The sequence below is a fragment of the Abramis brama genome (genome assembly GCF_963993115.1).
Source record: "Abramis brama genome assembly, chromosome: 4".
Taxonomy (NCBI): Eukaryota; Metazoa; Chordata; class Actinopteri; order Cypriniformes; family Leuciscidae; genus Abramis; species Abramis brama.
In genome coordinates this window covers 34,483,113-34,498,943 of record NC_139966.1, presented here as the reverse complement: position 1 = coordinate 34,498,943, position 15,831 = coordinate 34,483,113, and positions in this window count along the sequence as shown.

Below are 15,831 nucleotides of genomic sequence, written 5' to 3'. Positions count from 1 at the left end.
CAAATACTTATTTTTAATCACCAAACCAAAGAAGGTTATTGGCATGCGTCAATCACAAAATGCCTATTATTATTTGTGTCCTGGCTGATTAACTCAAAAGTTGTGTAATAAGGTATAAAAACAAAGAAACATTTGTTTAGAGTTTAGTTGGCTGAATACGTCACGGCTGTGATTAGCCGTGATTTATTCACAATACAGAACAGCCTCTTGTACCTAATTGCTTTCATTTATTTTATTTATTTATTTTTATTTGTCGGTTACTTCAATGTCCAGAAGCATACAGATACAGCCTCAAACATACAATGAGGGGAAAAAGGGAGACAAAGAAATACATTAAAAAATAAATAAAAAATCATGTCAGGCAGAACAGTAAATGTACACAGTAGAGTAGGGAGTCAGGAGAGGTTATTGCCATAGTGCCAGAGGTGTCCATATCTGCCAAAAGTCATTAGACTTTTGATGTGTATCATAAGTGAGTTTCTCGAGTGGTAGTAATGCAGATATTTGAGACATCCACACTTGAGGGGATGACCACAGTTACAATATACATTTCTTTGCCAGATAAACCAAAATTAAAAACGTGTTTAAGCTGTAAGACTGGAAAAACTGGAAGGAAGAGAGGGCAACTCTATGAGAAAACAAAGTAAATTAACATTTGAACCCTCTCTTGTGAAATTAGCATCACCATTCGAGACGCAAGTCTCACCTGAGCATCATCCTAATCTACATCTCTTTCCATCTTCCCCCATTCCTTCTCTCTCTCATGCTGATATCACTAAAATTCACCCAAAAATCTACATGGTTTAATGTGAACAATTATCATACAACACTATACATGTCTGGTATCATTTGAAACGTCCCAGTGCGACTGTTACAAAGGTCTCATTCTCCACAGAAGTAAACCAAAAGGTAATACGAGTTTAGAAATATCTTGCTTACAGAGGAGGGTGTGTGTTCCAGGCAAATGGCATCCTGTCCTCAAAAGATGTAAACTCTGAATGCAAATTCAAATTCCCATTGTTAGCAAATGTTTCCATGTGAAATAAGTTTCTTTCTCGGTCTGTGTATTTAAAGAAAGAGCACAAGAGGCTCGGTGCTACCGACTTCTGTAACTCAGATCAGCCCATAATGTTGAAGGTCCTCAAAGACTTCAGCATTATGTATTTTTCTAAATGTCGGGTTTACATCTTTTACTCTTTATCTCTGAGCATTTGATGTTATTGTATTGATTGTCTTTGAACTGATTATGAAATTGGCATGATACATTTACCTGACACAATAAAATTGTAACCATTTGATTTTATTCTGACTTAGGCTACTCTGAAATTGTTTTCCAAAGTAGATTAAACAAATTCGTATGTTAGCCTACCGCAAAATCTGCGTCAGATTATGACGACTAATATTTGGCTGTAGCCTACTTGGTTTTGTAAAGACAAGAATGAATTTCCGTTTAAGACAGTAAAATGCTGCTTGACCAACCTCTGTTTTAATTTAATATTAGCCTACTTTAGAAAAGTGTACATGGGAAACCACGGCATGGCCAATCCAAAGCTGTATCCAAAGTAATGTTGGTCGACTTGTATCTGTAGTAGTGGCCATACCTCTGTCTGAAGTAAACGTTACTTTAAATTCAAGTGTGTACAAACGACGGGGGGCTATACAAAATATCTTTGATTGTGTAAGCGTGAATGCGACCATCTCAGATAAATAGCCAATTACCTCTGTTTAGTGACCGAAACTGGCGAGTTTGTGATCGTGAGACCCACGTTAAACAGTAGGCGTGAGGACCTCAAAGCGACATAGCTTTCTAATATGAACGGGTAAAATATAAGTAAAGAGTTGAAAAGAATTTGTGCATTATATAAATGACCAATAACAAATTGGCATTCTAACCTAAATTCGAGGTTGTGATAAAATGGAGTCAGATAAAAGCTTAATTAGAATCAAATTACTTTGCCACACGGAAAAGACTATCACACAGAGACCTTCACCTGGTTATCGGGAACTGTCGTTGGACCGATTGGGCAGGCCTTACAGAGTCTAACATTGTCTCCACTCCGATAGATAACAGATACAATTCCAAAGAGAAACAAAATTACAACTCGAGATCTTGTAGGAAGTTATGTATTTTGGTCCAGAAAGGGATGATTTTATCACAGTACCAAAAGCAGTGAAGAAATGTTCCCTTGTGTTTATATAGCAGAGACCAGAAGAGTTTCTGTAAATTTTCTTCAGATGTAATGGTGTGAGATAAATTCTATTAATGAATTTATAATTAAGTTCATGAACCCCCAATGAAGTACACTTAAAATACAAATTGTTACATAGACTATGTGGTCTGCCATAGTCTATGCCATAGTCAGCATTATCAATTCCATGACCTAAATCATTTAGCCCTTTTCTAATTATTTTGAAAGTTATTTTGAAAGGTGAAAGAGATGAAAGGTCAACTGAGGTAGAGATATTGAAAGGGAGTGCCATAGATTTAGATAAATTAATTTTATATCCAAATAAGCTACTATAATCGGAAATGAATTAATGAATGAGGCATTTATATAGCGCTTTCATGTGTACTACTGCACAGATGTTAGTCCTACTATGATATTTTGGGGTCCTTTTGGGGTAGTCCTACTATGATATTAGACTACATACACTGTTAAAAATTACCTGTAAATTTTACAGTAAAATACTGGCAGCAGGGTTGCCAGCCAATTACTGTATTTTTTACAGTAGCGGTTCTGTAATTTAATTTACAGAATTTTACTGTATTCTCTGATTACCTGAAACCTGGTAACTTATTACAGCATCATTTATAATTTATATGACACGCATCCTCCGTGAGTCTGACGCAAGGCTTTAGCAACGGCGTTTTCATTTCGGCGCCCATTTTAACAGATGACTTGATTTTGATTTGATTTACACCATAAAATAGTCACGACGAAGTGTGCTAATCAACACGAAGCTCGTGTGAATACCGACAGTTGTCATTAAAGCATGTAATTCTTAACACAGGAGCCCATAGATTTTCTGCCCATAGCCGCTGTAGCGCCGGGGTGAGATGTGTAAAATACTAACGTTACCGTGTCCGCGCTGCTGAAGCCCGGCGCAAGTCTCCTTCGCGCCCCGCGGTCGGAGGATGTGTGATCCGGGGTTACCAATATGAACCGCGAATATAACGTTACCTTCATAGTCTACGAGTTACCAAACATTGAAAATAAGAAACTGAAATAATAAGTCACTTACCACAGAGTTGTGAAGCACTCCTCTTGCGCTACCCGAAAGTCGACGACACGACCGTTGAAGATCACAAATGCCTCTGAAGATTTGAAATTTACAGCAATATTCTGTATTTTTAATTAAACCGCCTAGCGACCCCAGAATGCATTGCAGTTTACAGCAATATGCTGTATTATTAGAAAACAGCCAGCTGCTGTAAAATAATGCTGTAATTTTTACAGCAATTCATTACAGTGTAGCCTATAATAAAAGATAATGAATTTCAAACCTGAACCAAACATATTTTTATTCAAAGATCAACAGTCTGTCATTAGTCTTTAGTCTTCCACAAAAAACAACAACATTAAAATCATGAACACAAATGTCATTGTGAAATAAAAAATAAAAAGAGACTGTAACAGTGCGTAAATCAGACATTTCAGGCTATAGCCTGACGCTAATAAGCCTTATGCCAAAATTATTATTACGACTAAATTGACGGTCATTAAATAAGAAAACGAAATAATTGTGTAGATGATTTGCTTTGTGTAACCCGACATCAGACATTAGGCTGAAGTATTTTTTTTGCACACAGTGCCGCAACCAATCAATCACTCCTTTACGACTGGCTGCACATTCACTGTACTCGCGGCTGCGGCAACTTGCGCTCGCTTATCAATGCATTTAAATTCGCGCCTACGGTATCTTTGTAGAACTTCAAAAAAGCAAAAAAGATGCTGCAGCCAATGAGCAGCCGGCGGGGGCTGCAGGACGACTCAACCTCCACGGACAGTTTTTAATGTTTTATCAGACAATAACTACTCAAGAATTTGCTTTAGTATAATTTTCGGGACAATTAGGGCCGGATTCGGGACAACAGCTTAGATTTCGAGACTGTCCCGAATTTACCACAGAGATATTTTTTCACAATGAGTGTTTTTAGGATTCAAGAGGTGACTTGCCTTTCAGAGGGTGACAGCCTCAGCACTTCATTGTTGTGTGCCGTTATGTAGGCTACCATTTCGTCACGTTACAAGAGAAGTCAGCTTTCATGCTTCCCCCGTTGACGCTGCGGTACGGACTGAGTAGATGCAGAAGATCCGGAGGGATGACTTCAACCCGACCAAATTTTTAAATGCATATAATTTTCAGTGTATTTCACCTGTGCGTTCATATGCTTTCTATTACTGCATTTATTTTGTGCAAGTGAGATGAGTAAAGATCTGTTTCATAAATCATTATCTGTCTGGTGTTTATAAGCAGCACGTACTACGTGTAAAATATACACAGACCTATATTAAATTGTTTGTGGTACCTACAGTTAAAAATGTAAATATAAAATATGTGATGATAATATTGATCGAGCAATTGATGTAAGTAAGTAAAAATATATGCGCAGAATTGATAAAATAGTATTTATGGAGATTGTAGCCTATCACAGGGCAAACATGAATGTTCACAGTGCATTTTATGCAAACAACTCTAATCGTAGTTGTAACTCTATATTTACAATAGGCATAATTGTCATTGCGTATGTGTATGCAGCATGCTGCATGAGTCAAATACAATTCTGTTCGTGAACAGTTGTATTTCATTTATTAATCTGACTATGCATCCGTGCATTTAATTGCCACTGGCTCGTGTGATAGTAATATGGATCTTAGTAGTATTTTAAGTGATAATTGATTCTATAAACAACTATAAAAGATACTTTTCGGCTTTCTCCGGCTCCCTGCACCGGGCGTAATGCGAAACCGGAAGTGTCTACCCGCACACTCGCCGATCCGAAATGGCGGCCACGTGCAACTAGCCTATTAACACAAGTGGAGAGGTAATTAAATGGTCAGAGGTATGTATACACTCAGCAGTCTCACCTCAATCCATTGACAGTTTTGCAGCATCCCCCCACCACCCCTTCTCCACGCTTCTAGTCCTAAACACTTACATACGGGAGTACTCTGGGTTCGGGCTGAACTCCGAGCTCGGAGCCCTCCCCCCAGACAGCATGCCAAATATGCATTAAACTTTACCCCCTCAAATTGTATGTAAGTGTGAACTCGTGAAACACCAGCTATAGGTGGAGAGGAGAGAGAGTGATAGAGCCAATTCAGTGGATGGGGATTATTAGGCCATGATTGGCAAGGGCCAATAGGTGGAGTGTGGCCAGGGCACCGGGGTTACACCCCTACTCTTTACGAGAAGTGCCATGGGATTTTTAATGACCACAGAGAGTCAGGACCTCGGTTTTACGTCTCATCCAAAGGGCGGTGTTCTTTTGACAATATAGTGTCCCTATCACTATACTGGGGCGGTAGGACTCACACAGACCACAGGGTGAGCACCCCCTGCTGGCGTCACAAACACCTCTTCCAGCAGCAACCTGGTTTTCCCAGGAGGTCTCTCATCCAGGTACTAGGCTCAGCCCTGCTTAGCTTCAGTGGGCAACCAGTCTTGGGCAACAGGGTGATATGGCTGCTGGCCATATTTAAATACATTTTAATATTAAAGGAATCGACTTTTCAGGTTCAGAGGTATTTAGCAGGACATCGTTTGCATAAAGGTGTTCAGTGTTCTTCGTCTCCTACCTTTATTCTGATTTTTTTTTTTACATTGTCTGACAGACATAGGCCCAATCCCAATTCTATTTTATACCCCTTCGCCTATCCCTATCCCTAACCCTTCACCTACCCCTTATCCTTGCCCCTTGAAACAGAGTGGCAAGGCGTAGGGGTGAAAATATTCCCCTAAGGAATGGGACACCACTACTACACTGTTACACGTCATTAGTCGTCGCTGTAGCGCTTACGTCACAGGAGATGCGCTGATGTTTATCACAAACTTCCAAGATGCCGTCGCCAGCTTGCGTGTGTTACAGCTATTTTTTGCATTTGTCTTCTGAAGTTTGCAGAAAACAACGGAGACGACATCTTCGTTTGTCGAAGTTTGCTAAGTTTGCTGGTGGATCAGTTTATGATGGCTGCAAAAAACGTCTTATTGCAATTTTAATGTAACGTTAGCTAACCACAACTCGGTAACGTTAGAAGCAGGACATGTAAAACGTCCGTGGACTTGAATTATATGGTGTTGTATGAACACACTGGAGTTACAGACCTATGTTTGTATCCATTTATTTATTTACTGTGTGAAATGTTTACAGGAATACGACTGAATAACCTTTTGAAGTTACTCAATAGTACGTGATTGCCTCTTGTTTGCACCATAGCTTGTGTGCTTTGTTTGGGGGAGAGGAGACGTCCCCCAATGTAGTAAAAGTGTTTCCAATTCAGAATAATGATGTGAATTCTTATTTCAGGCTGGTCGTCCAGTAACATACTGCAGGTTAAACCATAACATGCCCATCTTGCGGTTGTGGTTTGATGTGGAGTTTGAGCTGAAGCAGGATTTTTGCCTGAGCAGAAGAGCAATGCATTCTTTGCAGCGGCAAAGAGAACAGGACCATGGCTGGGGTCATCAGCTGGAAACTTTAATCTATGTTTACTAGCTGGCTCATGGACTATCATATCGGGTAGTGTCCAGTGTTTTCAATGTGCCGAAAGCAACAAAACATATGGATAAACCTGAAGAAACCCATCTCCTTCCCACAAGCAGAGGAGCTGCAGGCAGTGGAGGATTTGTGCAACTATCAAGAACCCCTGCATTTAACAATGTTGTTGGTGCAATAGATGGCACCACTGATCTATATAATGACTGGATAGCTCATGACATTCTAAACTGCCAGCAGGCAGTGAAGCCACCGGAAGTGCTTGTGCGGCCATCTTACGATTCCCTACCAGCAGAGGGCTCCAACGGCCGTTATACAGATATTGGTTGCTCAGACGGCACTTTTAAGATGACCCGCTGTGCAGCATACAACTGTAAAATGACATTCACAAAAGGATGTAGAAAAACTGCCCACAGGTTGTAATTCAAGCCCTATAAGTAGTAATTTATATACACAATTGTCGCTATTTCTGTGTTGTTTTCTCCTAGGCAAGAGTAATGCTACTGCTTCTTTTTCAAAAAAAATAAAAATAAATAAAAGATAAAACAGTCAACAGTAGCCTATAAGAAACCTCAGAGCAGCAATAATCACAATTAAGTGTCCAATAGCGACACCATTTGACAGCTTCAAAAGAGTTTTGTGCAGAGTCCGTTTACCGTTACATTAACCCATACAATTTGTATTATGCATTTCCTGAACATGTACTTGCTAACTAATCAAACACTTTATTTGAACAAACTAATGATCTATAAAACACAATCAGAAAGAACTATATTTTAAGTACACATATATAAGGAATTTCTCTTCAGTGACAAATCTTTCATTGTTTTATTTGGCTGTTAAAATTTGAAATTTCTGCCATTTGAAATTTAACAGCTCTAATCAAGTGATGTTCAAAAACTGTCAAACCATGTGCTTAATGTTGTGTAAATAATAATAAAAAAAAAACCTTTATTTGGCTTTTTGTGTACAACTTTGAAGATTTCCAAAAGATCCTGTCAGGAGGAGAGAATGGGTTGTAAAGCTCAGGAGACAAAACTTCAGGCCATCTGCTTATTCCCGCCTATGATCTGATCACTTCACTGCTGAGTGTTTTGATAGGACAGGACAGACGGTCAGGATTTTCTCAGATGCAGTCAGAGAGGGCTACTCTGGTGCGGCAATGCATCCATAAATTGTCAGATGTGGGAGTGAGGGTGGTATCCCTGACGTGTGATGGTCCATCAACACATTTTTCTATGCTCAAGGACCTTGGAGCAGACTTGCATTTCACAAACCTGAACCCCAGTTTCCCAGATCCATCGCACAGCCACAGAAGGATCCATGCCATCTTAGATGTTATCATATGCTAAAGCTGGTACGCAACACCTTGGGGTCCTGTGGCATTATTGTAGATCCCTGTGGAAAGAGCATAAAATGGGAATACATCAAGTCTTTACACCGATTGCAAAAGGACGAAGGGCTACATCTAGACAACAAACTGAGATCAGCTCATATAGATTGGCAAAGTCAAAAAATGAAGGTAAACCTTGCTTCACAGACCCTAAGTGCCAGTGTGACAGATGCCCTCCAGTTCTGCGAGCGACACCTGCAGCTCCCCCAGTTTGCTTGCTGTGAGCCAACATGTAAATTCCTGGAGACATTCGACCGCCTTTTTGATTTGATGAATTCCAGAAATCCCATCGCCAGGGGATTTAAAAGTCCTCTGAGGCCCGTTAATGAAAACACCAACATGGTGTTCACCATTCGCTCAACTAATGGATGCAACAACAATCCCACAGCGAGCCAGTTCAAGTCAGCATTCAAAAGAATGGTAGTGAGACATGCCATCAAAGCCAGTGGCAACTGCTCTCCACTGGACAGCACAGTGGTACTGGAGGCAACACCTTCTGATATGTTGTCATTTCGGCGAAGCGACATGCAACCTGAAGCAGAAGAGAACACGGAAACAAATATCACCGCAAGCCTTCCCAGTCTGTCCATGTTTAAAGAGGCTGTGGTCGGATAGCTGGCTTCGTAGTCAGAACAGCTACAAAGAAGATTCACTGCCCTACTTGTTTATCAGGACTCAGTGTAGAGAGCTCAATCCAAGATGAGTTTGGACACACCCTCATCCACTTCCTTGCAACAATATTTAAAATCATTTAGTGCTACATTTATGGATTGGCATGCATGCAAATATGTTGTTAAATCACAAATCAAAGATGTTTTATTTTTATTGTTAAGTCCTTACCTTTGACATTAACTGTCTCTTTACCACCTCAACTTCCCTATCCATTGCTACACCAGCAGTGTAATTATTAATGATCATTACTTTTTTTCCTGCTTCATGTTGAGTTTTCACCATCCAGAGGTAGAATTCAATGGTCTATATTTAGTGGGTGCAAAAAAAAAAAAAAAAAAAAAAAAAATTAAAATTTTCTATGGGTTGTCAAGCATTGGCATTTCAAAAGTAATTTCCTATATGTCAATACAAAATAAAATATAATTTAAAAGGCATTATAATACCAGGTGTATTTAGGGGTAGGGGTAGGGGTAGGGTTATTTACTGATCTAAATGGGTAAAAGATTAATCATCAATGCAGGTAATTTGGAAAAAGTACAGGAATCTTACAATTACAGTATGCCAACAAAGGTCTTTTGAAAATATGTATCTTGCATTGTCCACTACTTTAATTAATAAAACCATATTGGGGACAAATGTGGGCAAAATAATTATTTTTTTATTTTTTTAAAATACTTCCCTTGATCTGAGTGGTACAAGACTTGGCTACTTTTCCTAAGTTTGCCACCTGAACACGCACAAACAAAAAAAAGAAGAAAAAAAAAAAGACTCGATTCTACAATGTTAAGTGGGTGGAAAAAAAACCCCTCCTTAATTTCGCTTTCGTGGACAAAAATGTGCACCCATAGGAATGAATGGGAAAAACTGTAATTCAGAGCATTTTTTATTTATTTTTGTCAAATAAAAATCAATAGATCCAATACAATGCATATCGTACATACACACAAATGAAGGGGTGATCCTGTACAACATTCTCAACATGGCAAACACTCACACACACACACACACACACACACACACACACAAAAACAAACAAACACAAACAACACATTCAATGAGCCTATAACAGAGCTGTTTTTTTTTTTTTTTTTTAAATAAAAACTTACTCACACATACAAAAACAAAGAATTGAATGAGCCAATGTCTGACCATTTTTTTTTTTGAATGATCCAATCAACCACCTGGCTCACCACCCTCACACGCACACATGCACACACACAGGCACACTTCAAAGTCTGATCAAAGTTCTACTGCAAGTTTTGTTGATACTTCTAAACAAAACGTTTCTGCAGCATATGCTGCCTAAACCTGCAGTGGCAGTTATTTTATCAGTTCATTCGGAAGCAGCACAATGAGTAAGAGGTTCAGTGCAGCAGAGACCCTGGATATTCTACTGGAATCCAGTGGGGAGGAAGGAGACCTGCCATATGAGTCACCCTGTGATCAAGGATCTGAAACAGATGATCAGACAGTTTGACCAGGATTATGAGGACACCGATGGGGAAGACTCTGAGGAAGAGGATCCTGGTGAAGTAACTTATGAATCTAAAAATGGGGAAATCATCTGGACTGCTACTACACCTACCCAGACACCAGGGAGAGCACCTGCAGAGCAAGTGATGAACATGACCCCTGGGCCAACAAGATTTGCGTGTTCGCGTGTGGACAACATCAGGTCAGCTTTTGAGCTTTTTTTTCCTCTGGAAACCCAAAAGACACTGATTGACATGACCAATTTAGAGGGGAAACGGGTGTATGGAGAGTCATGGAAAGAGGTGGACTGGGTGGACTTACAGGCCTACATTGGTCTGCTATTGCTGGCAGCTGCCTATCGTTCACACAACGAGGCCACAATGAGCTTGTGGAATGCAGACACAGGGCGGGCCATTTTTGCTGCTACAATGTCTCTGCGTGCTTTTGAAGTCATGACAAGGGTCATCAGGTTTGACAACTGAGACACAAGACCTGCCCGTTTGGTGAGAGGACAAACTGGCTGCGATAAGGAAAATCTGGGACAGATGGGTCGAACATCTGCCTCTAATGTACAACCCAGGGCGAGATGTAACAATAGATGAATGCCTGGTACCTTTTAGAGGACGCTGTACCTTCAAACAGTACATGCCGAGTAAACCAGCCAGATATGGAATCAAAATCTGGGCAGCCTGTGATTCGAGGACCAGTTATGCATACAATATGCAAATCTACACTGGCAAGCCGGCTGATGGGCAGCGAGAAAAAAACCTGGCAATGCGTGTTGTCCTCGACATGTCAGCAGGTCTCCAAGGGCACATCATAACATGTGACAATTATTTCACATCGTATGCCTTTGGCCAGGAGCTTCTGAAAAGAAAACTGGCCATGCTTGGAACGGTGAGGATGAATAAGCCTGAGCTTCCATCTGCAGTTCTGCACTGGTGACGACAAGGGGCAGAGAGAAATACTCTTCAGTTTTTGCGTTTACCAGCAAACACACACTTGTGTCTTACTGCCTACTTTTGCCAGTATAGTGTTTGATTTTATTATTTTTCTGTGTGTATTATTCAAGATGGTCGCTGCTTACAATTGTATGCGAAAATCCAACCGTTGGCCCATGGTTGTGTTTTCCAACATGCTGGATGTGTCTGCCCTGAACGCCTTCGTCCTGTGGTCAAAAATGTATCCTGCCTGGAATGCCGGAAAGTCCTTCAGAAGGCGGCTCTTTCTGGAGGAGCTCGGGAAGGCTCTGGTGTCTTCACAGATTCAGAGACGGAAGGGCATTCCCCGTGCAGTGGCCTCTCTGAGGATGATGAGTCAGATCAGACAACCCTCCTCAGAAAACATGCCTGGCCCATCCACAGCAACTCCCCTAACCAAGAGGAAAAGGTGCCATATCTGTATTTTCAACAGGAAAAAAAACAGCACTGTCTGTGGAAAATGCAGGGAATACATCTGCAAAGAACATTCTCTTACAATTACCTGCTGCCACAAGTGCATGTAAAAACATGATGTAAATACTGCATGTAAATAACTATAATTATTGTTTGTTCTTACCTGTTTATTGTTTGTTCTTACCTGTTTATTCTTAGCTAACACTTATTTAGTTATTGTTATGTATATTCTTACCCGTTTGGTACCAATTGGTTTGAGTTATTGAAATTTGATGTTTTTTGTTTGAAATAAATGAATGATTTACTACTTTGTCTTTTCCTTACAGCATGGTCATATTTATCTAAGCATATTTTGGCATCTTTGTATAGTCTCACCTAACACAGATATATATTTTTTAAAATTACAATTTTAACTTGTGATAAAGTAAAAAAATTAAGAGGTCAAATTCGTCATAACAGTGGTTCATAGAGTTCAGCCTATACTATATGCAGCCATTCAGTACTACTACAGCCATCTAGTGGTTATTGATATTATTGTTTTTTGTTAATTTTATACCAACATAAGACACCAGATGCCACCAAAGTCACTTCATCTTTATGTTTTAACTCTCTGAACTTACTGGAATGATTTTTTTAATGAAGTTAAAGAAATATTAAATATAACATAAAAATAAGCATAATTTACATAGAAAATAGGGTACTTTTAGAGGTAAATAAATTCAAAAATCCCCCCAAAATAAAAAAAAAACAAAACAAATAAATGTAAGTGACATAACATTTATTTAAAAAATTGTTTTGGATCACACCTGAGACCTCTGTGCCCACATTTGTCCATGAACATGGAATTAAGGGCTGTAATGTGAATACGGTTTGAGTAAGATAATGTTAAAATTATTACCGTTAAAGAAGTTCGTACAGTTCTGTGTTACAGATCAAACAAAGTGTTCTTATTACAAGTTTAAATGTTTCTCTGACATCAAAATATGTACAACTAAAGAAAGAATGAGATGAGGATTTTAAAGAATGAATAATGTGTTGCACCTGTTTTGTACCAACACCTTAGACATTTTACAACTTGTAAAAATAGTACCAAAGAATAATAAATAATTGAATTAGTTTGTGAATAAAAATGTGTGATTTTTTTTTTTAAGAGTTTAGTCATTGTAATATTAATACATCTTTTAAAAAAGTATGATAACAGCAGATTGATGATTGATGTCCATTATTTTACTTAAAACATCTTACCTCTCCACATAGCCAATGTTGGGGACACAGTGTTTTGAAGTCTTTTACTCAAAACCAAAGTGCTCTTGTGGTCTTCTTGACAGTGCAGCGATGACAGCTTCTTCAATGTCTGTCTCCCAGAGAGCATGCATCTATAAGAAAGTTTTTATTTGCATGTTATGTTTTTCTCAGAACACAAATTTTTCACAACATTAAAGGAAAAGAAGATTACCTTTTCTTGAGGATCTTTGATTGCAGCTATTTCTGACCATGTCTTTAGGTGCTTGGTGTTATCAAGTTGCTGGACATCTTCCTGACATACTTCAAATGCCTCTGTTTGAATTGCTTTTGTGTCTGTTTTGCCTGTGTCAGTTTTGCTATCTCTAACAGAAATGTCATTTTTTTCTCCTTTTGTCTGGCTTTTTTTTTTTTTTTTTTTTTTTTCCGGGACAGGCATGATTGGAGGGACACTATAGTACTTGGACTTTTTGGGTGTGGCAAGTCTTTTGGCCCACTGCTCTTAAGTTAGCTCCATTGCTTCCTTTTTTCTTTTTTCTTTAGAACATTTGGATCCAACTGACAAACCATGTCCAATCATGTGTTCCTTGTAGCGTCCTCGTAAAGATGAATGAAGTGTGCAGATAAAATCTGCTGGCCTCTTTTTTCTTCATCTTTGTAAGATGGAATTTTTTAAAATTCCAAACCAACATTGTACATGGCTGTTTGTTTCCCTGGTTCTCTTACAGTCTTGTGTTATTGGTTGGGGTTGTTTTTTGGACTCTGAGGCATACTGTTTCATATTTCCAAGGACAATGCCACTCTATAGTGGGAAGAGGCCCAAGTAGTGCCCTGTCAGGAGAGTGACAATCCCTTCACACTTGTACATGTTGTCTTCCACACTGCTAAGTGTGTCTTCTTTCTCCATTAGCTCCAAAGCCTCTTCCATTACTTTACCAAACTCAGAGGTAAACTGGGAGTGTATAATTATTGTGTTTTTTGACATTGGAATGTCTTCTTCTGCAGGGATGCATGCCTTGAGGGAAATGTCATCCTCAACATCCAAAGCGATTTGCTTTATGTAGTTTTTGAGTTTTTCAACTCCCACTTCTACAGTTGGTGTGTTTTTTTTTCAGCCAAAAAGACAAAGCACATCTGCAGAAAGATTGCTTTAGCTTGCTCAAGACTGGTGCTATTTTGCAAAAGTGCAAAGCAGAACACAGCAAAGTTGTGCAATCCTTTGTCTTTTGTCACTTTGCTGACTGCATTTGAGATGGTTTTCACCATGTGTGCAACAGAGATATGCACCATTGATAATCTCATTAGGTCCTTCTTCTGGAGTCTGTAATGACAGATTTTGTGTGCCCTGTGTAAGTAAGTGTCAACATTTTCTTTGTTGAATGATAACAGCACACTTTGGATCAATGCCCAACTAAAATCTGTCTCGATGTGATGTATTTTGACTGAAGTCAACTTGCAGACACTGTGCACAAATTTCAGAAGCCAACTTGAAATATTTGGCACATTGTGTTCATTTGTCCACAGCTTAGAAACTGGAAGCGGAGGTTTGTTTAAACCATCTCCTCGGAGAACAAGAGCGTAGTAGAGTACTCTCTTATCTTGATTGGGTATCTTGCTCACTATTCCTCCAGTTGCATCAAGATAGAGGGATGTGTTATGGTTTTTCCGGAGGTGGGACACAAGGATTCCCATTCCCTGTTCTGTGTACATTTGCACTGCAAAAGGGTCAACTTGCAAATGCTGTATATACCCAGGGCTGTTGAAAAATCATGTGTCACACTCTGAGTATTTTTTGAGTTATCATCAGTTCCATGACAATATTGTCATGAAACCGCTGACTCATTTTGAACTCAGAGGATATAGTTTTGAGAACATTCCTTGTGAGGCATTTCAAAATGTTCCCAGCCATGAGCTCTTCAGTTGAAGTGGAACTCAGTTTTCGGTAGTAGAAACTGGAAATTCCATTTTTTATTGCCGTTGTAATTTTGGCGAGATAACGAAATTTTTGTTCTGCTTTTGCATGTCTAATACGGCCAAATTGGGTGACGGAGATGGTAATTTTTCTGTTCTTTTGTGCTGGCTGTACACATGTGAACACATGTAATATGTCAAGTCAAGTCAAGTCAAGTCACCCTCATTTATATAGCGCTTTTAACAATGTAGATTGTTTCAAAGCAGCTTTACAGAGATAAACGTATAATTTAAGGTAATAGAGATTGTTTTGGCTTTATAGTGGTTCTTTAATAAAGTTATTTTCCAGCTAAAGTTAGTTTTGATTGACTCGCTTCCGTCGCAACGATCATTTGTTATTAAATTAGGGGCCGCTAAGACGACACCATTCTCTCTACGTAGACTTTAAACGCGAACCTGTGATAAATGCTGATGGCGTTCACATGCACATTAAGAATTGGTTCTATAGTTATGTGCGTTTGAATATATGTGCGCAGGTTTGGAATTCCCTACAGACCAAGCCTAAACAAAGTACTGGTCTTTCCTTATAAATTTTGATACAGAATTTTATTTTATTTTGTCACTTCGGGGTAAGTATGCAAAACGAATTTTCCCGACAACGCTTTATCTGGAGTGGGAAAGGGATCCTCCATAGGGAGAGACTAGTTGGCACTTCAGCACTGCGTTGTCATCGGGTCCAGGCGACGGTCCTTCGTCAGATCTGGATACGGCCTGGATCCGGCAGGCTGTGGGAAAACCTCGGGATAAACAAAGACACTAAAATTAGCGTAGATGCCATTCTTCTTATGATGTAACGAGTACATCAGAATTTATGGGAAGTGTTCCCGGTTCCGGCTGGGAGCCTAATCTATGGCTAATCTATGCAGCCTAATATGGAATTATAGAAGTCTATAATGTGTTATGTGTAGGCTAGGTCAAAGAGATGTGTTTTTAATCTAGCTTTGAACTGACAGAGTGTGTCTGCTTCC